Raw genomic sequence first — 20974 nt, forward strand, 5'->3', positions numbered from 1 at the left:
GGAGAGATTAACCGGGTTGGATCGAAACCTTCATCTTGTAAAGCTAGGGTAGTCATCACAGTCTCGTCCTCCATAGGCCTCGATTCGTTAAACAATGTCCATAGAGCCTGGTTGTCCAATATTTCAGCTGTTTTAGTCTTGGTGAGGTGGGGTGCCTCATCCAAGGTGTGGCAGTCATGGAAAATTTCAAATCCGGGTTTTTGCAAGCCATCCTGAACGAAGGGTTCAGGGAAATCACAGCATGGGTGTTCTTCTCCTTCCCGAATGAACATCCCGTTAAGGATCCTTTGATATGGGGGAAGGAGGGTGGTTTGTTTGGTTTTGTTAAGGCGTAGCCTGGATAGGCGGTCTACAATATCTTCCTCCGTTGGTTCATAACCTAAGCCAAAGGGAGTAGATTTGTCGGGAAAAGGATGGAATGTGCATTCCTTCTTCCTTATGCCCAATGGAGTTCCTGGAAAATAGCCTTGAGCTAACAGCATTCTAGGGATGACTCGGGATGCATGCGGGTCTAGGAATGCTGGATCACAATCTTCGATGAACTGGATTGTTTCTTCCATTTGAAACCCATAAAGGTCATCTGCAGCTTCAGCCGTTCCCACCATAGTACAACTGACGTCGAGAGGAGGGGCACGGATTTCTAGTATTACCCCGTTATGGTTAAGTTTAACCATTTGGTGCAAGGTAGAAGCCACACCTCCTAAGTCATGGAGCCAAGGTCGCCCCAAGAGGAGGTTGAAAGTGGGTTTGATGTCGATTATCTGAAACTCTGTGGTGCGTGCCACAGGCCCGGTTTGTATGGTAAGGTTGATTTTCCCCAATACAGGCCTTCGGGAGTTATCATAAGCTCGTATCAATTGCGTGGAGGTTTGGAAGTTATCGCTTCCTAGCCCCAAGCAATGGGCGGTTCACAATGGGCAGACATTAACCGCCGAACCATTATCTACGAGCGCTAGGGGGATGTTTTGTCCTTTGCATCCAACCACTAGGTAAAGGGCTTTATTGTGAGCACCCCCCTCTTTTGGTAAGTCTTTATCAGTGAAAACTATGGCCTTTTCCCCGGCATCACTCGTGACATGGCTAACCAACGAGTCAGGTGTGATGTCTGTAGGTACTGAGATGAGGTCAAGTGAGCGAATAAGCTTTTCGCGATGTTCCTTTGAAGTACACATAAGATCCCAGATGGTAATCTCGGCCTTGGTTCTTTTTGGTTGTTTCAGGAGACGATTTTCAATGACCTCCGCGACGGTGGCGTGCCGTCCATTCTCAGGAGTTTGCCTAACCGGGATGTCGTCCATAGGAGGTGGGTGAATATCCGGTTGGTATATCCTTCCGGATCGGGTGAGGTTGTCGACCTCGGGCTCCTGAGGGGTGGTGTCAATGAGAGCATACCCGGGCCAAGTTTCAGTGAAGAGGTCCTGGCCCGAGACATGAGATAGGTAAATATCTTCAGCATCATCATTCCACACACCGCACACTTCCCTCTCGATTCGATCCATAGGGACCACAGCGAGTGGTGCACCTTGAGGTGTAATATACATCGTGGGGTCGAAATTCTCTGGTTGGTCGAGAGAGATGTGACAAGAGCCGAGTGGGCTCTTGTTGTTGTTGGGTTTTCCAACGTTAGGGAGAGGTATCACTTCATCCTCTATCATGTCCTGGATCGTATGTTTTAGACTCCAGCAGTTTTCAGTGTCATGCCCATTTCCTTGATGGAATTTGCAGTAAGTACCTTCGACCCAATATTTGTTTTTGACAGGAGGGTCACGGGTGGGGCCTATAGGTCTCAACTTTCCTTGATTGGTTAGTCTTTCAAAGACTTGTACCAAAGTTGACCCGAGTGGGGCAAACTTTCGGTCTCGGACCCATCTTACAGGGTTTCTTCGGGCGGGAGCCTCTTCTACAGCATGGACTTCTTGGGCTTGGGATGTGTTACCCCGATTATAGGTGTTGGTCTTATATGTGGGTTTGCTCTGTATGGTTTTGGCGAGGTCGTCCTCGATCTTTATTCCCACGTCATAAACTCTTTTGAAAGTGTCGAGTCCCAGGTACCTAAGGTGTTGTCTGTAAGCCGGGTCCAGGTTGTCAATGAATTTTTGGACCAATTCTGTTTCGGGAGGCCTATTGATTAGCTGGGCCGCCTGGTCCCTCCATCTAGCAAAGTAGGTTGTGAAACCCTCATTTTTCTTTTGGAAGAGAACTTCCAGCTCGCGCATGGTGACTTGGAAATCCATGTTCGACGAGTATTGCTTGATGAAGACATTGACAAAGTCTTCCCAAGTGGGGAAGAGCTTAGGGTCCCGGTGATAGTACCATTGGAGCGGCACAGGTTCCAAGGACAAAGGAAAGGCAGGTAAGTACATGGACTTGTCCAAGCCTTTCAAGTTCATGGTATTCACAAAGCTCAGTAGATGATCACGGGGGTTGTCCGTGGCCTTGAACTTTGGTAAGTCAGATGAACTGAACTTTTCTGGTAATTTGCCAGGAAAAGGTTCAGGATTGAGGGAGAAGTATTTGCTCCCCATGGTTTGATGTAGGACCATTTTTTCAATCCTCTTCTCGTTTTCGAGGTCATTTTTGGCTTGCGCAGCCGCTAAAGCTTCATTTTCCATTTTCAGTTGGCCCATAAGTTGGGTCATTTGGACCATCTGGTCTCGCAAATCTTCGATGGACATGTTTGAAGGTGCGAATTGAGGTTGGGGAAGCGGAGATCCTTGAAATGAGGGACGACGGACGGAGCTTGGAGTTACTAAACCTGGTGTTGGCGACGTATCTTCGAGACGCACTAACCGTTGATTCCCTGATCGGCACCAAGTGGCAGGACCAGTCCTAAGCATAAGATAAGCTAAAGTTTTAGGTTCCCAAAGTTTCAAGCATTACTTAGTCTAGACTTCGACTCTCTAAATTGGTTTTTCACTTTTTCTTTTGTCGGTACACTTTTTGGTTAATTTTTTTTTTATTTTTTTATTTTGGTCATTCTTTGGATTTTCGAAACACTTGCCCGTGTGACATTCATAGTTGTTAGCATGTTCGGTTTTGGTGCCGAGCATTGCCGTCGTAGGAGGCCCAACAATGACACAAAGAGTTATTAATTTTTTCACGAGTCGCTTTTTGAAATCGAGTGCTTTTCTTACGCCCTTGTAGCAATTCTTTTAATGAACATTTTTTTTGCGCTACGTATTTTCCTTTCGCTCGGGCACTGAGGCTACTGCGCTGACCAGAAGGCCAAGCAGCAACTTCAGCGCCCAGCTAGGGGCGTGAGAAATTCTGGTGCCCAGCCAGGGGCGTTGAAAATGCGTCCCTGGCTGGTTCTCGTTTTCTGTCTTCTGTTTATGCGACTTCGACTTGCGTGCTTGCCTAATAACGTCCTTTACGCATAACAGCGTTTGTGGGATTCGTTACAGGCCATCCCGAGCGTCGCTTATTTTGTGGCGATCATTCGGGTTTGCGGAACACGTGTTTTGGTATAACTCTTTGGCAAATTAGTCTATGAATGTTTGGGCAATTTTTAAGGTCCTTGGTTTTCTAGGATAGTTTGTCACACACAATCACATATTTCGCTACACATAACTACATTACAAACATGGATTTAAAAATTAAATATGCCACGTAGTTTATGATAGGCTTCTATGGGTAGTTTATTTGCGCCTGGCTTGGTACCGCTTCTATCGTAGATCCAACACATGCCCCGGTCGAGGTAGTGTCTTCAACAGACGAATTTCGCTCAAGAGGCCAACCCGCAAGTGCAAGCCAAGGGGGCATGCAGGCGGAAGGACCTAATGAGCGAGCGATTGGGTTCGGGATAGGTGTACTACCTGCACAAGTACCGAGCGGGAAACATGCGCGGCGTATGCACCCCCTATTGGCGAAAAAAGGTATCCTTAGTCCCAACTCCCGAGGGAGCCGAGATTCGTTATGATGTTCTGCCCGTTCACATTAATATGCTGATTTTCAGGTCGTCCCAACTTGATGGGGAAATAAACGCGGGGTAGGATCGTTTCACCCTTCGGCTATTTTGATTACCTACAAGCACGAGTATTTCCTTCACTATCCCCAGTGGAGTCGCCACTGTGAGGGGGTCGAAAAAGCGCGAGGCTAATGCGTGACTTCGTCCCTCGTGGGTGTGACGATTCTTTTTATTCAATCAAGTGTAATTGGATTTCCTGTGAGTATACACCCAATTGACTAGTAATATAGGAGTCGCCATTCAATTTTTAACGACAATGAGAAAAACTGACAAAACCCGGTTATCGTGACATAAAGGGAGTGCAATTATGTTTGACCACGACGGCCGTAGGTTCCCTTGTGATCCCTGGTGTGGGGATCTCTCAATATACACCCGCAAGGTAGAGATTGAGGGTTCGGGGGACTATAACTACCGAGAGGAGTACTTCGCTCGTCGATAACTCCAGAGGCAGGATATCCTTACTAGCTCAGCATAAATAATTGAAGGGACATGCGTTAACTATTAAACTAATCTGAGTTGATTTTAGCAATATGCAACATATAATACTAATTCGATCGTGATTATCTGATTTAAATAACATTGAGGGACCTAGCATGATAATCCGATTTCCCAAAAATATTATATTTGTTAGGCGTGATAGAACAATAATATTAGGTTAGTTTAACAGTTCATAAAAAAGGCGAGGAAAGCAGTTAAATCATCAAAAAGGGACACATTACGACGCACCCTTGAGAGGTGCGTCACGGTTCTCAGAAAACTAACCACTTTGACTTTGCTATTTCTCCTTTTATTTAACGAATCTCAATTATGGGACATGATACGTTCTGTTCGATTTATGGATCGATTGCGACAGAACGCGTGAACAATTTCGCAACGAGAGGCTTAGGCTAAGGGTTGGAGTCAATACTCAGAATATAATTATGTGTTGTGTGTGTTCTTTTCACGTCGAATTTAGGGGTCTATTTATAGGGAAGAGTTCGTGGAAAGATAGAATTGCAGAGTTCTAATCCACAAAGAATTAGGAAAAAACACGTACCCAGGTATTTTCAGCGCCCAGGTCTAGGCGCCAAAGATTTCGGCGCCCAGAGCCAGGCGTTGAAAATAGGGTCTGGGCTGTTTTCTTTAGTCAGATTCGGATTCCTGAAATCCGTAGAGTTTGAGATTTAATCGAGTCTTTTAGCGCGTATCAATTTTATGACGGAATGCGTCTGGGCCCGTTAGGAACTCTAGGCTCGTTAGGATTTTAATTAATACGTAACTCTTATTTCCGAATCATATGAGGAATAGGATTCTCGCAGTTTTCTATCTCATTTAGGATTTATGTTGGAATGCAACACCTAATTCTGACAGGTTTCTATCCTTTATGATTTGCCACTTTTACAAGCTACCTTTTACGGCAGTTACTATTTTTAGCAGGTTTCCATAAATAGGAGGTTTCGGGTGAAATGAAAAGGGGAATTGAGATTCGTTTATTTTATAGGAGATGCGTTGTCAAGTGGAGTTTTTATGCTTTCATCATCGAACCTTTCCCTTGCGGGAACGGGGACAAAAGTAGGTGTCTACAACGTCGCACCGTAAAAGGAGGCTATAAAAGAAGTTATAGGGCGTACTATGAATCAAAGTAAGTTGTTCATAAGTTACAAGAAGGGATTGTTCATAAGGCTCACGGCCCACTGCTGTGTTGCTTGATTGCCGCGTATGGGCTTGCATGAGTGTGGGCATGTGTGTGGCCGGTTAAGGCCTTGTGCCTTGGCCGGTTACACACAATATAACCTTAGGGTTATATTCCACACTCTACAGTAGTTTTTCCATAACCCTAAACCTAATTCTAAATTACGTCGTTCATTTTTTCTCTCTACTCAACTGTTCTTCCCGAAAAGGAAAACACTCTTGTACGTTGTCTAAGCTACAATAATCAAGACAGATCTGAACGTGTCGGTGAACCAAATAGAGGAACGACAATTGGAGTTCTTTGTTCGTGTTCGTGGATACTATACTCGGGAAAACACGCTTCAAATGTAAGTATGTTTAATCTATGCTTTATACATGTTTCCTGGCTTTGGGGATGTTCTGCTCATGTTATGTATGTTTAACTGTATTCCCCTACATTTAACTCAACATAAATTTAGTAATTAAGTCACTTAATGTATCATCAAAATGGTTGTTACAAAAATAATTCAAAGGAGCAAAGCGAAACCAAACAAACGTGACTTTTGGCTTTCGCCAGATCGTACTGGTTGAACTCGCTCAATCGGGCGCGAGTATAACTCATTAAAACTTTACAAATTCGCCCGGCCGGGCAAACTGGCTGGTCGGGCGCGAGTGCAACAAACACTTCTAAGTTTCTTCTTTGTACTTGTTATGAATTCTAGAGTTATTAGCTAGAATTCTTGTAACATAATGTAACCTAAGAATTGACTAAGACTTGATGTAGGAAATTGATGTAAGAATTAATGTTGTCCATTATGGTTTTTATTGGTAAGTTAAGTTTCCTATTCTTTGTATAAATAGTTGTACAAATTGTAATACACGGATATACTTTTCTCCTCATATTTGTGTGTGTGTGAGTTTAACATGCTATCAAGCCATCTCTAAATTAGAGATATTTTTTTTCCTTTCAAATAGACGTGTTCTTGCATTTTTTTTATATTCTTTGCTGCTGTTTGCGCAATTTCCATTTGTGTTTCATGGGTGATGATGATAAATCTAAGGCTCCTCGCTATGAGCCATTTTCTGAATACTACCTTCACCCGAGTGAAGGTACAGGGGCAGTCATAAGCCCTATCCTGCTGAAAGGAGACAACTACGAGGAATGGTCTCGTTCCCTACGCAATAATCTCCGTGCAAAAAACAAACTCGGCTTCATCGATGGTACCATTGATGTTCCAGATGCAACATCAGATGATTTTAATTAATGGGGTATTGTTAATTCTATGCTTGTTGCTTGGATTTTTAATACTTTAGATGTGTCTGTTCGTTCTACTATGCGTTTTCCTGAGAATGCTAAGTCTTTATGGGATGATTTGCGGGATAGATATTCTCTAGGGAACGGGCCTCGTATTCTTGAATTAAAAAATAAAATTACTGATTGTAAACAAAAGGGGAGACCTGTGGCTGTATATTATGGTGAATTAAGTAGTTTACAATATGAATTGTCTAGTTATACAAAATTGCCTACGTGTACGTGTTCCGCTGCTAATGAGTATGTCCAGATTCGTGAAACAGAGATGCTCCATCAATTTTGTATTGGTCTCGAATCAAAGAAATTTGGGAGTGTTGTTTCCAATTTGTTAATGATGGATCCTTTTCCATCTCTCAATGTTGCTTATTCTCGTGTGATTGCTGATGAGAGAAAGCAAACTATTTCGGAGGCTCAAGAAAACCCCCGTCCCGATGCAGTGGGGTTTGCAACCAATGGTGTGGCGTATTCTAGATCTGGTAAGGTTGTGGGAGACTCTGATGGTAGGATATATACTCATTGTGGTCGAGCAGGACATGAGAAAGACAAGTGCTTTGAACTTGTTGGATTTCCTGAATGGTATGTTGGTGGTTCGCGTGGTGGTCGTGGGGGCAGGTCTGCCTCAGGCCGTGGAAGTCGTGGTTGTAGTCGCAGTGGGCGCAATTCTGGTCGTGGCTTCACTGCAAATGTTGGTAGTTCCCGTGGTGGCATTACCCAGGAAGTTGGTGAGGCTGATAGAAGCAGTGCACCGACACTGACTGATGAGCAATGGGCTCAATTCATGGCTGCATTCAATCGGTCTAAACCATCTTCTTCGTCGTTCGAAAAATTAAACGGTACGTATGGTTTCAGTGATTGGATAATTGATACAGGATGCTCAAATCACATGTCGGGTAATCTCTCTTTATTCACATATTTGCGTGATATTTCATCAACTGTTGGTATGCCTAACGGCAAAAGTACTACCGCCACGAAAGAAGGAAATATTTTGGTGTGCGATGGTTTATTATTGGAGAATGTCTTACATGTCCCTGCTCTAACCTGTAATTTGTTGTTGGTGTCTCAATTACTAGACTCTCACAAGTTTATTGTTCTTCTCACTAACAAGCTATGTACTATTCAGGACCACAATTTGAGGAACCTGATTGGAGCGGGGGTGCAGTCTAATGGGGTCTATATATTCAGGCCAATTTGTGCACGTGGTCGTCCGCAAGCAAATAAAGTGGTTGTTTCAGATGCAAGTATGCTATGGCATAGCCGTTTAGGTCATCCTTCTATGAAAGTTATTTCTTCTTTACCTGGGGTAGTTAGTGGTAAAAAGCCTAATGGTTGTGATTTTAATTGTCCGATTTGTTTTATGGGCAAACAACCCCGCAAATCTTTTCCGATAAGTTTGAATAAAGCATCTGGTATTTTTGAGTTAATCCATTGTGATATTTGGGGACCTAATAAGGTGCTTTCTAGTTGCGATGCACGTTTTTTCCTCACTATTGTTGATGATTTTTCCCGTGCTACGTGGGTATTTTTGATGTGCGGAAAATATGAGGTTGGAAATTTAATTCGTGAATTTTATGCAATGGTAAAAATCCAATTTGATAAACGAATTAAGATTTTGAGAAGTGATAATGGGCAAGAATTCTTAAGTATGGGGTCTTTCTTTAAGAAAAAGGGGATTTTGCATCAAACCTCTTGTGTAGATACCGCTCAACAAAATGGTCGCGTTGAACGAAAACATAGGCACATTCTTAATGTTGCTCGTGCACTACGGTTTCAAGCAAAATTGCCTAAGTACTTTTGGGGGGAATGTGTTCTCACTGCCGTTCACCTTATTAATAGGACTCCCACCCAAGTATTAAATGGTAAAACCCCTCATGAGTGCTTGTTTGGCCAAATTCCTTCATATGATTCTATACGTGTCTTTGGTTGTCTATGTTATGCTGCAAATAGGCCACGTGTTAAGGACAAATTCGGCTCAAGATCTAGGCGGTGTATTTTTGTTGTATTTCCTTTTGGTAAAAAGGGCTAGCGTCTTTATGATCTTGATACGAATGAATTTTTTGTGAGTCGTGACGTCCAATTTTTTAAAAATATTTTTGCTTACATTGAGTCACTTCCCGATAAACAAAAATTGCAATGAGAGTTGTATTTTAATCAAAATTCTTTGTGGGATGATACGAAGTTCATTGACGTTGAAGGGAGTGGGACTATTGAAAACTATGGTATGCCAAGTATAGTTGAGGGTAGCACTGGCAGGTTGGGTGATTCTAGCAATGTTGATGTTGTTGTTGATGTTGTTGTTGATGCTAGGCATGGTAGCATACATGATGATGATGCAATAGTGGATGCTAGCCAACAAATCAATCCACACACAGTGTCCATTGGAAACCTGGATAATGTTGATGGCATACAAAATAATATAGTTAATGAGAATGTTGGTCGGGGTCATTGTCAAAAGTTTCCTTCAACCAAACTTTGTGATTTTGTTACCAATACATTTGTGCTACAAAATATAGACCCTACTTCATCGACTAAGGCTCACCCTCCTCCATCAAAGTCATCAGGTAAACCTTTTAATATAGCTTGTTATGTGGATTATAATAAATTTTCATTGAGACACAAATGCTTTCTAACAACAATTACAAAAGGTAAAGAGCCGACTTCTTTCAAAGAGGCAGTTAAAGATCCCGGTTGGCGTAAGGCTATGCAAGAAGAAATTGATGCTCTTGAAAATAGTGGTACTTGGACGGTTGAAGATTTACCACCTGGTAAAAAGGCAATTGGTAGTGGTTGGGTCTATAAAATAAAATATACAGATAAGAGCATTGTTGAGCGTCTGAAGGGGCGTCTTGTTGTATTTGGTAATCGGCAGGTTCCAGGTATGGATTATAATGAAACTTTTGCTCCAGTTGCAAAAATGGGGACTGTACGTCTTTTTCTAGCAGTTGTTGTTTCTCTGAATTGGGAATTGCATCAAATGGATGTTCATAATGCATTTCTACATGGTGAGTTGAATGAGAAGGTATATATGCAATTTCCTCCAGGATATATAACGCCTACTCCAGGGAAGGTTTGCAGGTTGCGAAAATCATTGTATGGTCTCAAACAAGCTCCATGACAATGGTTTGCTAAGTTATCCAACGCTTTAAAGGAATTTGGTTTTAAACAATCTTATGCCGATTACTCCTTGTTCAGCTATATCCAGGGTAGTATTTCCATGCATGTCCTTGTGTATGTTGATGATCTGATAATTGGAGGCTCTTCCCATGCTTCTGTAGTAAGATTTAAAGATTATTTAAGTACTTGTTTCCGTATGAAGGACCTGGGAGTGTTAAAATATTTTTTGGGCATTGAAGTTGCTCGAGGTCCAGAAGGTATTTTTCTTTCACAACGAAAATATACTTTGGATATTTTAAGTGAAGCTGGAATGTTAGGTTGTAAACCTATCGATACGCCTATGGAGCAAAATCATAGGCTTGCTTGTGACGACGGGGAGCCGTTTGCTTATCCTGAGCAATATCGTCGTTTGGTAGGACGACTGGTTTATTTGTCTGTGATCCACCCTGAATTGAGTTATTCAGTGCATACTCTCGCTCAATTTTTAAGTGCACCACAAGTGTTACATTGGGATGCAGCAACTCGTGTTTTACGCTACTTGAAAGGTAGCCCTGGCCAAGGGATTTTGCTAAGCCCTATGCCTCATATTTCTCTTACGGCATTTTGTGATAGTGATTGGGCGGCTTGTCCGCTAACTCGTTGTTCTTCATCTGGTTATTTGGTTTTTTTGGGGCGTTCTCCGATATCTTGGAAGACAAAGAAACAACCTACCGTGTCTCGTTCATCTGCTGAAGCTGAGTACCGTTCTATGGCTGTATCTATATGTGAGCTTAAGTGGTTGAAATCTGTGTTATTCTCTCTTGGTGTTTTGCATCCCAAGCCGATGCAGTTATTTTTTGATAGTCAGTCTGCCATTCACATTGCTAAGAATCATGTTTTTCATGATCGTACGAAACATATTAAGGTGGATTATCACTTTATCCGCGATGAGTTGGTTAACGGAAATGTTAATTCTTCATACGTTCATACAGGTCATCAACTGGCTGACATTTTGACTAAGGCGCTTGGGAAACAACAATTTACTTTTTTGTTGCGCAAGTTGGGCATTCGTGACTTACATGCTCCATCTTGAGGGGGGTGTTATGAATTCTAGAGTTACTAGCTAGAATTCTTGTAACATAATGTAACCTAAGAATTGACTAAGACTTGATGTAGGAAATTGATGTAAGAATTAATGTTCTCCATTATGGTTTTTAAGAGTTTTGGTAAGTTAAGTTTCCTATTCTTTGTATAAATAGTTGTACATATTGTAATACAAGGATATACTTTTCTCCTCATATTTGTGTGTGTGTGAGTTTAACATCACGCCCGATCGGGCTCCCCCTCCCCCTGGCACCGACAACTTCTTTTCCAACTTTTTTTCCAACAATAGACATTTATTTAGAAATGGAAGGAGTATGAAAAAGAACAAGTGTCTCGTCAAGTCGTCATTTGTCACCGGCTTTAACTGCGGACAATAAATAGGGACAAAAATAAGGGAGAAAAAGGTTCAGGGTCGATTGAATCTCTATTATATAAGCCAAGAGCTGAGGGACTTTTTCGTAAAATAACTTTTCGTTTCCCCCATGTAAAATACCAAAACACCCTCAAATCTTTTACTTTCAAACCCTTCCTGTGTTCAGGGAATCCCGAAATCCCCTCAAACCCTTTCAATTCACAGTTCCTTCGAATTTCGTTTTTGCTCTCTTTCTCTCTCTTTCAAATTCCATTTTTAAGATTTTGGGGAAGAAATCAAGGCTTCCTCGCCGTCTTCGCGCAAGTGGTCCCGCAAAGATGGTCATCCTCAACCGCCCCGGCGGCTGCGTCTCCTCGATAGCCAAATTTCCAGATTACAGGTAGTCATATTTCCAGATTTTGCTTCAATTTTCATCTTTTTTTCTTAGATTTTGTATTAATTTTCGTTGATTTTGGTTGTAGACGAGGATGAGCAAATATCCCACCACCGTCTGCCCTCCGCATCCACCACTCTTTCCGCTCCAACCTTTAAATTCTACCAGAAAAGGCGGCGACGCTATGAGCTACACCACCATTGTTTGGTGTAGCACGGTGGTCGTCTTCGTGGTGGGGCCATGTGGATCCTACACCTAAAGATCCTACACCGAAGCTTTCAGGTTTTTCCTTCTTTAATTATCTTCAATTTCTGAAATTTTAGAACTTTCTAGATCTATGTATTTAAATTTCCATTTTTTTTGTGATTTTTGGTGTTTTAGATTAGGGTTTATCTCCTTCTCATCTCACCTCATAGATGGGAGCTCCACAGATTCACAGAAAGGTGATTTATTCTTTGTTCGGCCTCCAAATTTCTAATATCAACATATATGATTCATTTGCTGATTATTATTATTATTATTATTATTATTATTATTATTATTATTATTATTATTATTTTGATCAATTCTGTTTTTGTTTTGTTTCTTGGAATGTTTATGCATCCCTGAAGTGAAAAATATATGTTAGAAATATATATATAGTGTTTTTGGATATTACTTCTGGGATTGCTGCTAATGCCCTTGGTCATGGTGTATTTTGGTGATTATAATTGTTCAATTGTTGATGATTGGATTTTAGTTAGATGACTATATTGCTAGAATTGGCGAACCTTAGCTTCATCCAAAGCTACCGAGAGCACACTTTTGCATTTTTTAGTTTGGACTTTGGTATATTTGATAGAAAGAAAAATATTTTAGCAAAAAAATCACTCATTGGACTTCGGTATATTTCTTTTAGTTTGGAAAACTGATGAAATTTATATACTCAGAAAGAAACTCTACTGCATTTTTTCAGCATAACCTATTTTACTTTGATTCTTCATTTCCTTAATTGGATGTCCATATGGGATATGGCGATATGCACACAATTTTTGAACTGATGTTTCGATGACAGATGCTGAATGGAAGCGAAATCGAAATGTGGGAAGAAGGGTAATCCAAGAAACAACACTGGCTGTGTTGCTTGGGATTCAAATAAGGGGAAGATGAAGTCTGTATACACAAGGAAAGATATGGAGGGAATGAGGTATGTGAACTTTAAAGGACAGGGGAATTTTTGGAATGAGATTACAATGGATTTTCTGCGACTGTGAAGGAGTATGTTGCATTGGGTAGTTTTCAGCATCAACAAGCTGGTGGCAGCATGAAGAATTGTTGCACAATGACGGGTTTCTGGGTGCTTCTTGCTCAACTGTTCCAAACTTCAGTAACCGAGGAACTATGGGTATATTCTCTATTGCCCCTATGATCTTTAAATTTTTTCCTTTAATGATACTTTATCACGCTTCTTGAACTTTATTTGTTGGTATTATGTTGCAAATTTGGATTATTTTGTTAAATTCCATCTTGAAGTCACTGTTGAAAGCTTTCTTGAATGATTGAGTGATGTTGCCACTGCTTACCTATGGAATTTGAGTGTTTTTGTATGATTGAGTGTTAAAGTTTTGCATATGTAGTGAAGAGTGAGATAACATTGTGTTATTTGAATCGTCTGTGCAAAAGTATAACCGGTATTGTGTTTTTTTGAGTCCAATAGAGTTTTACTTACCCAACCGGTAGGAAATGGTGTTATTTATATTTCTTTGAGTACTTGATTTAAATTGCACAGGTTTGATTTTTCTGAATTTTTGGGGATTATTTTCTGAACTTATGAGTTCATTGATTACTACTGAATTTTTGTGAATTTTTCAAGTTCGATCAAAAGTGGAGACGCATCAAGGAGAAGAATCAATAATATGGGAAAAACATCTACTAGAGAAGAAATTAAGTAATATGATGCAAATTTTGAATTGTTTTAGTTGTTTTTACTTTTTAGTACTGAATTTGAGTAAATTGTTTTCATTTTTTATTTTAAGGAAAATCGCCATGAATTATATAATTTGGTCTGGTTTGTGACAATATATTCATCTATCATTTTAGTTTGTGTATAATCTCGCACGCATCGCGTGCATATAAGACTAGTAAATAAATAAAACAAGTTGGATAATGGATTAAACTTCAAATTAACGAAATGGAAAAGTCATAGGAAAGAGAAGATTATTCACTCAATAAGCGTTAATATACATTTGACCTAACTTAATTCATTTAATCAAAAGCCACTTATAGATGAAGCATCAACTTGTTCTTTATATACGAACTATAGTACTTGTTGCTTTTGCATTGATTAACATGGTACTACGGATGTTCAATTTTAGCGCGAAAATTCATGCGTATAACTAGGGGATCAATGTTTCTTGGTGTGAATAACTATTTTTTTAATTAAAAGTTGATAACTAATTTCAAAAATTAATACTTCGTATAACTTTATATAAGCAAATTTTAAGTTGCCAACTGACTTTGTGAAGGGTATAATCCATATGTGAGTATTGGACTAGTTATTAGAGAAATAGAGAGATATAGACTAACATATAAGATTGGTGGACTACTATATCTATCGCCAGTTGGTCTTAGGGTGGAAGCTTTATTAGACTTATAAGTGGAACGAACTCTCCTCCTCGTTATTGGGTAGCCCAGACCCATTTTGAATTTCTCTGAAATTTATCATGGTATCACAGCCAACGTACATGGCCCATGATCAACACCCAAAAAAGGGAGGGCCCACCGATGTTGAATGATTTTGCAATATGGTGAAGAGTAAAAGATCTATTTGAAGCAAGTAGCCCAACATAAGTGAATCCCCCAAGTAGGAGCTTAACCTCAAGTCATGAGGGTCCAGTAAGGATGTTGTGTACACAGGCTCACAAATAATAGTGAGTTTTGATATGAATCTACTGATGTATAGTAGTTTTTCCAAGGAACCCCCGAATTTCTTTTTCATTCCCTGGTGGTTTCATGTCTAGAATGGCCTTGATTTTTGTAGGATCAGCCTCGATGCCCCGAGAATTGATGACATTCCTGAGAAACTTGCCTAACGTACCCCGAATGCACATTTTTGAGGATTGAGCCTCATATTGTATTGTCTGAGCCTGTCGAATAACTTTCAAAGTACCGTTGTATGCTCATGTTGTTCTTTGGATTTGACGATCATATATTCGACATATACTTCGATTTCCTTGTGAATCATGTCGCTCATAATGGTTGTGGCTGTTTTATGATAAGTAGCCCCTGCGTTCTTCAGTACGAACGGTATAACTGTGTAGCAATATGTACTCCACTGAGTGATGAATGTTGTTTTCTCCACATCCTCCTCTGCCATGGGAATCTGATTTTAGCCTGCGTACCCGTCCATAAAAGAGAGTAAGGCATGATTTTCTGTGTTGTTGACCAAGATGTCGGTATGAGGCAGTGGAAAACCGTCTTTAGGGCTAGCCTTGTAAAGATCTCTGTAATCGACGGACATTCGGACCTTGCCGTCTTTCTTTGGAACTGGGACCGCATTTGCGATCCATTCTGAATACTTGGACTCTCGAATAAACTCGGCCTGTAGCTTCTTAGAAACTTCTTCTTCAATTTGAGGGAAACATCCGGTTTCATGCGTAGGAGTTTCTGCTTGATGGGATTTGAACCTGGAATGAGGGGAATTGTATGTTGACCTATGCTTGTTTCAACCATTTGAAGGAAATAGTGTCCTTGGTCCAAGTATGCATAAGTCTAATAAATGCGGTTCAGTATTAATTAACAAGTTAATAATTCAGTGAGATCAAGTGAGCTGAATGCCTAGCTAGAGGCCGCTTCAGTTCAAGTGGAATTAATTATATTAATCCACAACTTACTCTTGACTGAACCCGTAGGGTCACACAAATAGTACGTAAACGGATCAAGTATTTAATGGCATTAAATACTCCATCTATGGATATTCGGAATCGACGGATTTTGGTTTCAGTGGGAGCTGAGATCGTCACAAGCAAGAAATGAATACTCTGGAAACGATGATATTGCCGGAAACGGAAATATGGATCGTATCGGAAATATAAATATTATCCAAGTCGTAGATGTTGCCGGAAACGGAAACATGGTACGTATCGGAAAATATTATCGGAAATGGAAATATTGCCGGAATCGGAAATATTGCCGGAAACGGAAATATTGCCGGAAACGGAAATATTGTCAGAATCGGAAATAGTATCGGAATCGGAAAATAATTCCGGAAACGGAAATATTAAATATTTGTTCGAAACGGAAATTAATTCCGGAATCGGAAATATTAAATATTGTTCGTATCGGAAATGACTTCCGGAACCGGGAATTTAATCGGAAGCGCATCGGACGAGGCTTGCTAGACGAAGGCCCAGCACGAAGCCAGGCCCGCGCCCAGCAAGCCGAGCGCCCAACACGAAGGCCACAAGCCTCGCCAGGCCCAGCGCAAGGCCAGGCCCAGCAAGGCTGCTGGCGCGCGCGCTGAGCGTGCTCGTGGGCTGCGAGGCAGCGCTCATGCGTGTGGGCCGCAAGGCCCGCGCGGTGTGTGCTTCCCTCGTGGTCGTGCGACGCTCGTGTTCGTAACGAATCCTAATCCTATCGGAATTCGTGCATTGATTAAATCCTAATCCTAAAAGATTAAATTTATTATTTAGAGTTCTAATAAGTTTCTAATTAATAAATCCATATCCTAGTAGGATTATAATTCCTTTCCATAAACTCTATAAATAGGTGCCTAGGGTCACATATTTACATCGACAATTGAAGTATTCTAAAGGTAAGATTTTGAAGAAAAATCAGCCAAACACTTGCAACCTATTAGCCGAAAATCCTAGTAACCTTAAGGGCGATTCTAGTTGGTCAAGCTTAAGGCGGATCCGGACCTGCTGTGGACTATCTACGGAGGGACGACTCTTGGAGTCCTAAAGACTTGTTCTTGTTCGGTTCGGGCGCAGCTAGGGAGGGAACGCTACAAAGTGTATGCATCTGAATTATGCTAAATGATTATGTGTAAATAATATGTTTCCTGGCTTTATGGTTTTTCCGCATGATTTATGTTTTGTCATATGTATCATAACCTAACAGTGGTATCACGAGCCCCTTATTATTTTCATAATCTAAATTGCATGAACATGGTTAAATTTTACAAATTTGCAAAGAATTAAAAAGGGGTGATTAATTTTCGTAATTGTTAATTAATTGCAAATTGCGTTTATTTAATTATATGTACGCAGTTTTTCGGCAGTTTCTTCGTTACCCATCCAAATCGAGTGATTTTTGTGTCAATTCCGCATGTAAAAGGTATTCTAAAATTTTCGGCCGAACCCAGAATTCCCAAATTCGAAACCTAACTATGACTTTTCGGAGGTTTTATTTTTCGAACGCAAAAGTTTGTAAATTTAAGATGTTAAATTAAATATTTGCGATTCTTGTTGATAAATCTTGAATTTTTGATTGACCTACAGTATATGTTTAACAAGTTTGAATGCCTAGCCTTGTTAATTATACAACGTAATTTGTAATTATGATTAATTTGTTGAAACTCGAATAATTTAGAATTAATTTGATTTTCATAATTAGTTAATAATTTAATTAGGTACCAATGATTAAAAACCACAATAAAAATTGTTAATTTATGTTAAATTTTAAATTATTATGACCTAGATTTGAATCCATGTTAATCGAAAATCAATTAATTAATAAATTTTCGATTTTTCGCCCTAAAATTATGAAATTAATATGATTAATTAATTTGTCATTAATTTTGGAAATGAAAGTTTTAAATTTTATGAAATTCGCTCATAAAACTTGCACGCACAAAGCAATGGACGCTACGTGTTACCCTTAAGGGGTGGTGTATAGTGCGGGCATGCGACGACGAGCAAGGGAGCTCGTCGCCCATGCGGTACGAATGCAGCGAGCAAGGCGAGTAGCACGCGAGCACAAGGCAGCAGCCCTGCCTTGCGTCGAGTGCTGCGATGATGCATGGGCGGATGGGCGAAGAAGCAAGGCGAGCGAGCATGGCAGGCGCCCGTGCGCGGGCAGCGAGGGGTGCCTCGCAGCACGAGCGCTGCCTCGCCCAGCCTCGCCAAGCAACTGATGTGCTACGAAGCAGCGAGCGATGCTGCGCACAAGCGTGGCTCGGCTTGCTGCGTTTGCGCGTGGCAGCTGCTCATGCCTTGCTGTGCGATCACTCGTGAGGGGCGATGCTGCCTTGTGGACACGACGGGGCATGGGCGCAAGCCCATGTCCTCGTCTTAACCCGATTGATGCGCTTTGAATTTAATTTTTAATTTTCAGTTCGAAAACGATTTTAATTAATTTTAAAATTCGTAATTTAAATTGTTTTCTCGGATTTTAATTTTGAATATTATAATTGTTATAAATTTTATTTATACTAATTATTTTACTAAAATTAAATCTTGAATTAATGTAAATTTGTTTAATTCAACTGAAATAAATTAAATTAATGGATTCGATTATAAATTTATATGAGCTTTAAATTTTAATAAATTTGTATGTTTCCGGTTAGACTAGAAATACATTTTTATGTTTAAAATTAGTAAAGCATATGAATTTATTGGTTTAAGTGGGAGCATTTTTAGTCATAAACTCTTGATTAGGTCTACAAATCCTTTAAGGTTAAATAACTTGATTAGAATTAATAAGGACTGAATAATTGGTAGATTATTGGTGCCCTTAATTAATTGCTGCAAATATTTATGTGATGCATAACGTGTTTTACTAACCAGCTATGTGGGCCATTCATGATAATGAATGGGTAAATGGTATATATTGTATATGTACTGTTTTGCAGGTTATGGAGTGACTAGTATGGCCCAAATAGTATAGAAAATATGGTATGCGTACCATTAATTTGAATGTAATTGGTGTAATGCACCAAATTTGTATTTCAATTTAAATATGGTCTACGTACCATCAAATAGTTGTAATTAGTTTAATTATAGCTAATCCTATTTGAAGAAAATGGCGCCTCCCACGGGGAAATTCAAGACGGAGTTTTCAATCCATTTTCATGACGGACTTTGAAGTTGAAGCTTCAAGATGAAGTCGGGCCATACTAGATCACATTTATCTTATGCATGCTTTAAGTTATTTATTGCTTATGCATGAGATTGTGGCTTGATTATGTTGAATGATTAAGGATTTTAGTTCACTTAAAATATAACCAACATAGTAAGAGCCTTAAGTTCCAAACTTAAAAATTGATTTAAAAGGTGCCATGCCAAAATAAACACTTACTTGGATATCCTTTACATCCATCTAGTAATAGTTTTCGCTCGGCGAGGTGTTACTTATTGGTCCTAAAGGGGTAAGGTACACAAATAATTGTGAGTACATGTTAGTTTTGGTGAAACTTAACGATACAAGTAAGGAGTCCTTTTATGTCGTGGCAAAATTGATAGGTTTACCTAATAAGTTCTTAGACGTACCTATCAACCAAGAGTAGTTTCTAGACTATTAGCAAAAGGCTTTTACTTACCTAAGATGTTTTAGAATTGAGTCCAAATACATAATGTGCTTAATTCTTCAATGGTTTTAGGGTCTTGGAATCATTTTATTCACACCTGCCGGAACAATAAAATCGAATAAAATGCTAATAACTTGTTTGAATTGCATGATTGCTTTAATTTTCAAGTTATTATTCATGATAAATGTTTAGACTTTGCATGCTTCAATGAATTTTTTAATTATTGTTTATAATTAAATATCTTGCACTGCAGTAAATACTTTTCGAAAGGTAACAGTAAATTTCCTTGATTGGTTGTGAATCCGAGAACGATTCACGGAAATGAAAGAAACTGAGCGATTTAAAATGTACGTTTCTTATATCGACTTTTATGGTTGTTTTCGAATATCAAAATCGAATGGCAAACCAATTGGTGCTTGTGAATTCAAAATACACCGTAGTTTTGAGATCATAAAACATTGAGTTTAAACGCTCAACTTTACCAATGGTTAACAACCTAAAATATTTTTCCATTTAATTCTCGAATGAGTCTAGTCCCTAGACATTCGAATAGATCGATGCTTAGAGAACTTTAGAAGCTTCTGGTAAGATCATCTAGTTGAAACTTAATATTCAACATAAATGGTAAGAGCTTTGTTGGAGTGACGTTGGACATGTCTAAACAAAGTATAAAAGTCAACATTAGAGAATTCAATTCTTAAGGCTATAAGAAAGGGTACAAGAAATAGGAAAACAAGGAACAAATAAAAGGAATTTACAATTCCGTTTCTACCTGTAAGTTTATGTTTAAAGAAATGTGACCTAGCAATCAAACTTCCTTGGTATCATATACCGCTTGAGGTTCTTACTTCGGTAATGACTCAAACAATGGAAGCTAGGATACACTAATGGCCTACAAGTGGGAAATGAAGCATGGCAATGCTACATTAGTTGTAGGGTCATCTGGTTTGTTTTAAGTCCTTTCAAGGCTGGAACTTAATGGCTATTTTGTTCCATAATCATCATACCTAAATTTCTGCTTCAAACACAGAAAGACTCACATTCAAGAAAAACAAAAACAATGTTTGTTTGTTTATTTGAATGAAATGGTCATTTACGGGTTGAGTCAATATGCTTGATTAAAACAAATAACTCTTTAACAATAAAAACTTTACTAGGTTCAAATCAACCCCTTGATTATAGTTCCACTAATCTTTGGCATTGTTGCTTAGACCATATCAACAAGTTAACATTCATAAGCTCTATTTTAATGGACTTTTGAAAGATAATTGATTTCTAGATCAATTCAAGACAAGCTAGTCTTACTTGTTGAAAGGAACAAAAGATATGAACTATTGTTAGAACGCATAGACAATAGAATTCAAAGCTAAAGAAAGAGATTTTATGACTTTATTATTTCACCTAGATTTGAGTGAATGTTGGTTCCTTTACTCGAAGTGATATAAGTTTGAATCTGTTTGGCTAGTTCAAAGATTCAGAAGTATAAAATCCACTTGGCAAGAAATCATAAAGATCTAGGATAGATCATGTTAATGATTACTTGAGACCAAAATGATCATCAATGATTGTGTGTAGTAAAATTCACAATCTAGCTCCAT

The sequence above is a fragment of the Spinacia oleracea genome, chromosome 6, assembly GCF_020520425.1.
Source record: "Spinacia oleracea cultivar Varoflay chromosome 6, BTI_SOV_V1, whole genome shotgun sequence".
In the NCBI taxonomy this organism is placed as follows: Eukaryota; Viridiplantae; Streptophyta; class Magnoliopsida; order Caryophyllales; family Amaranthaceae; genus Spinacia; species Spinacia oleracea.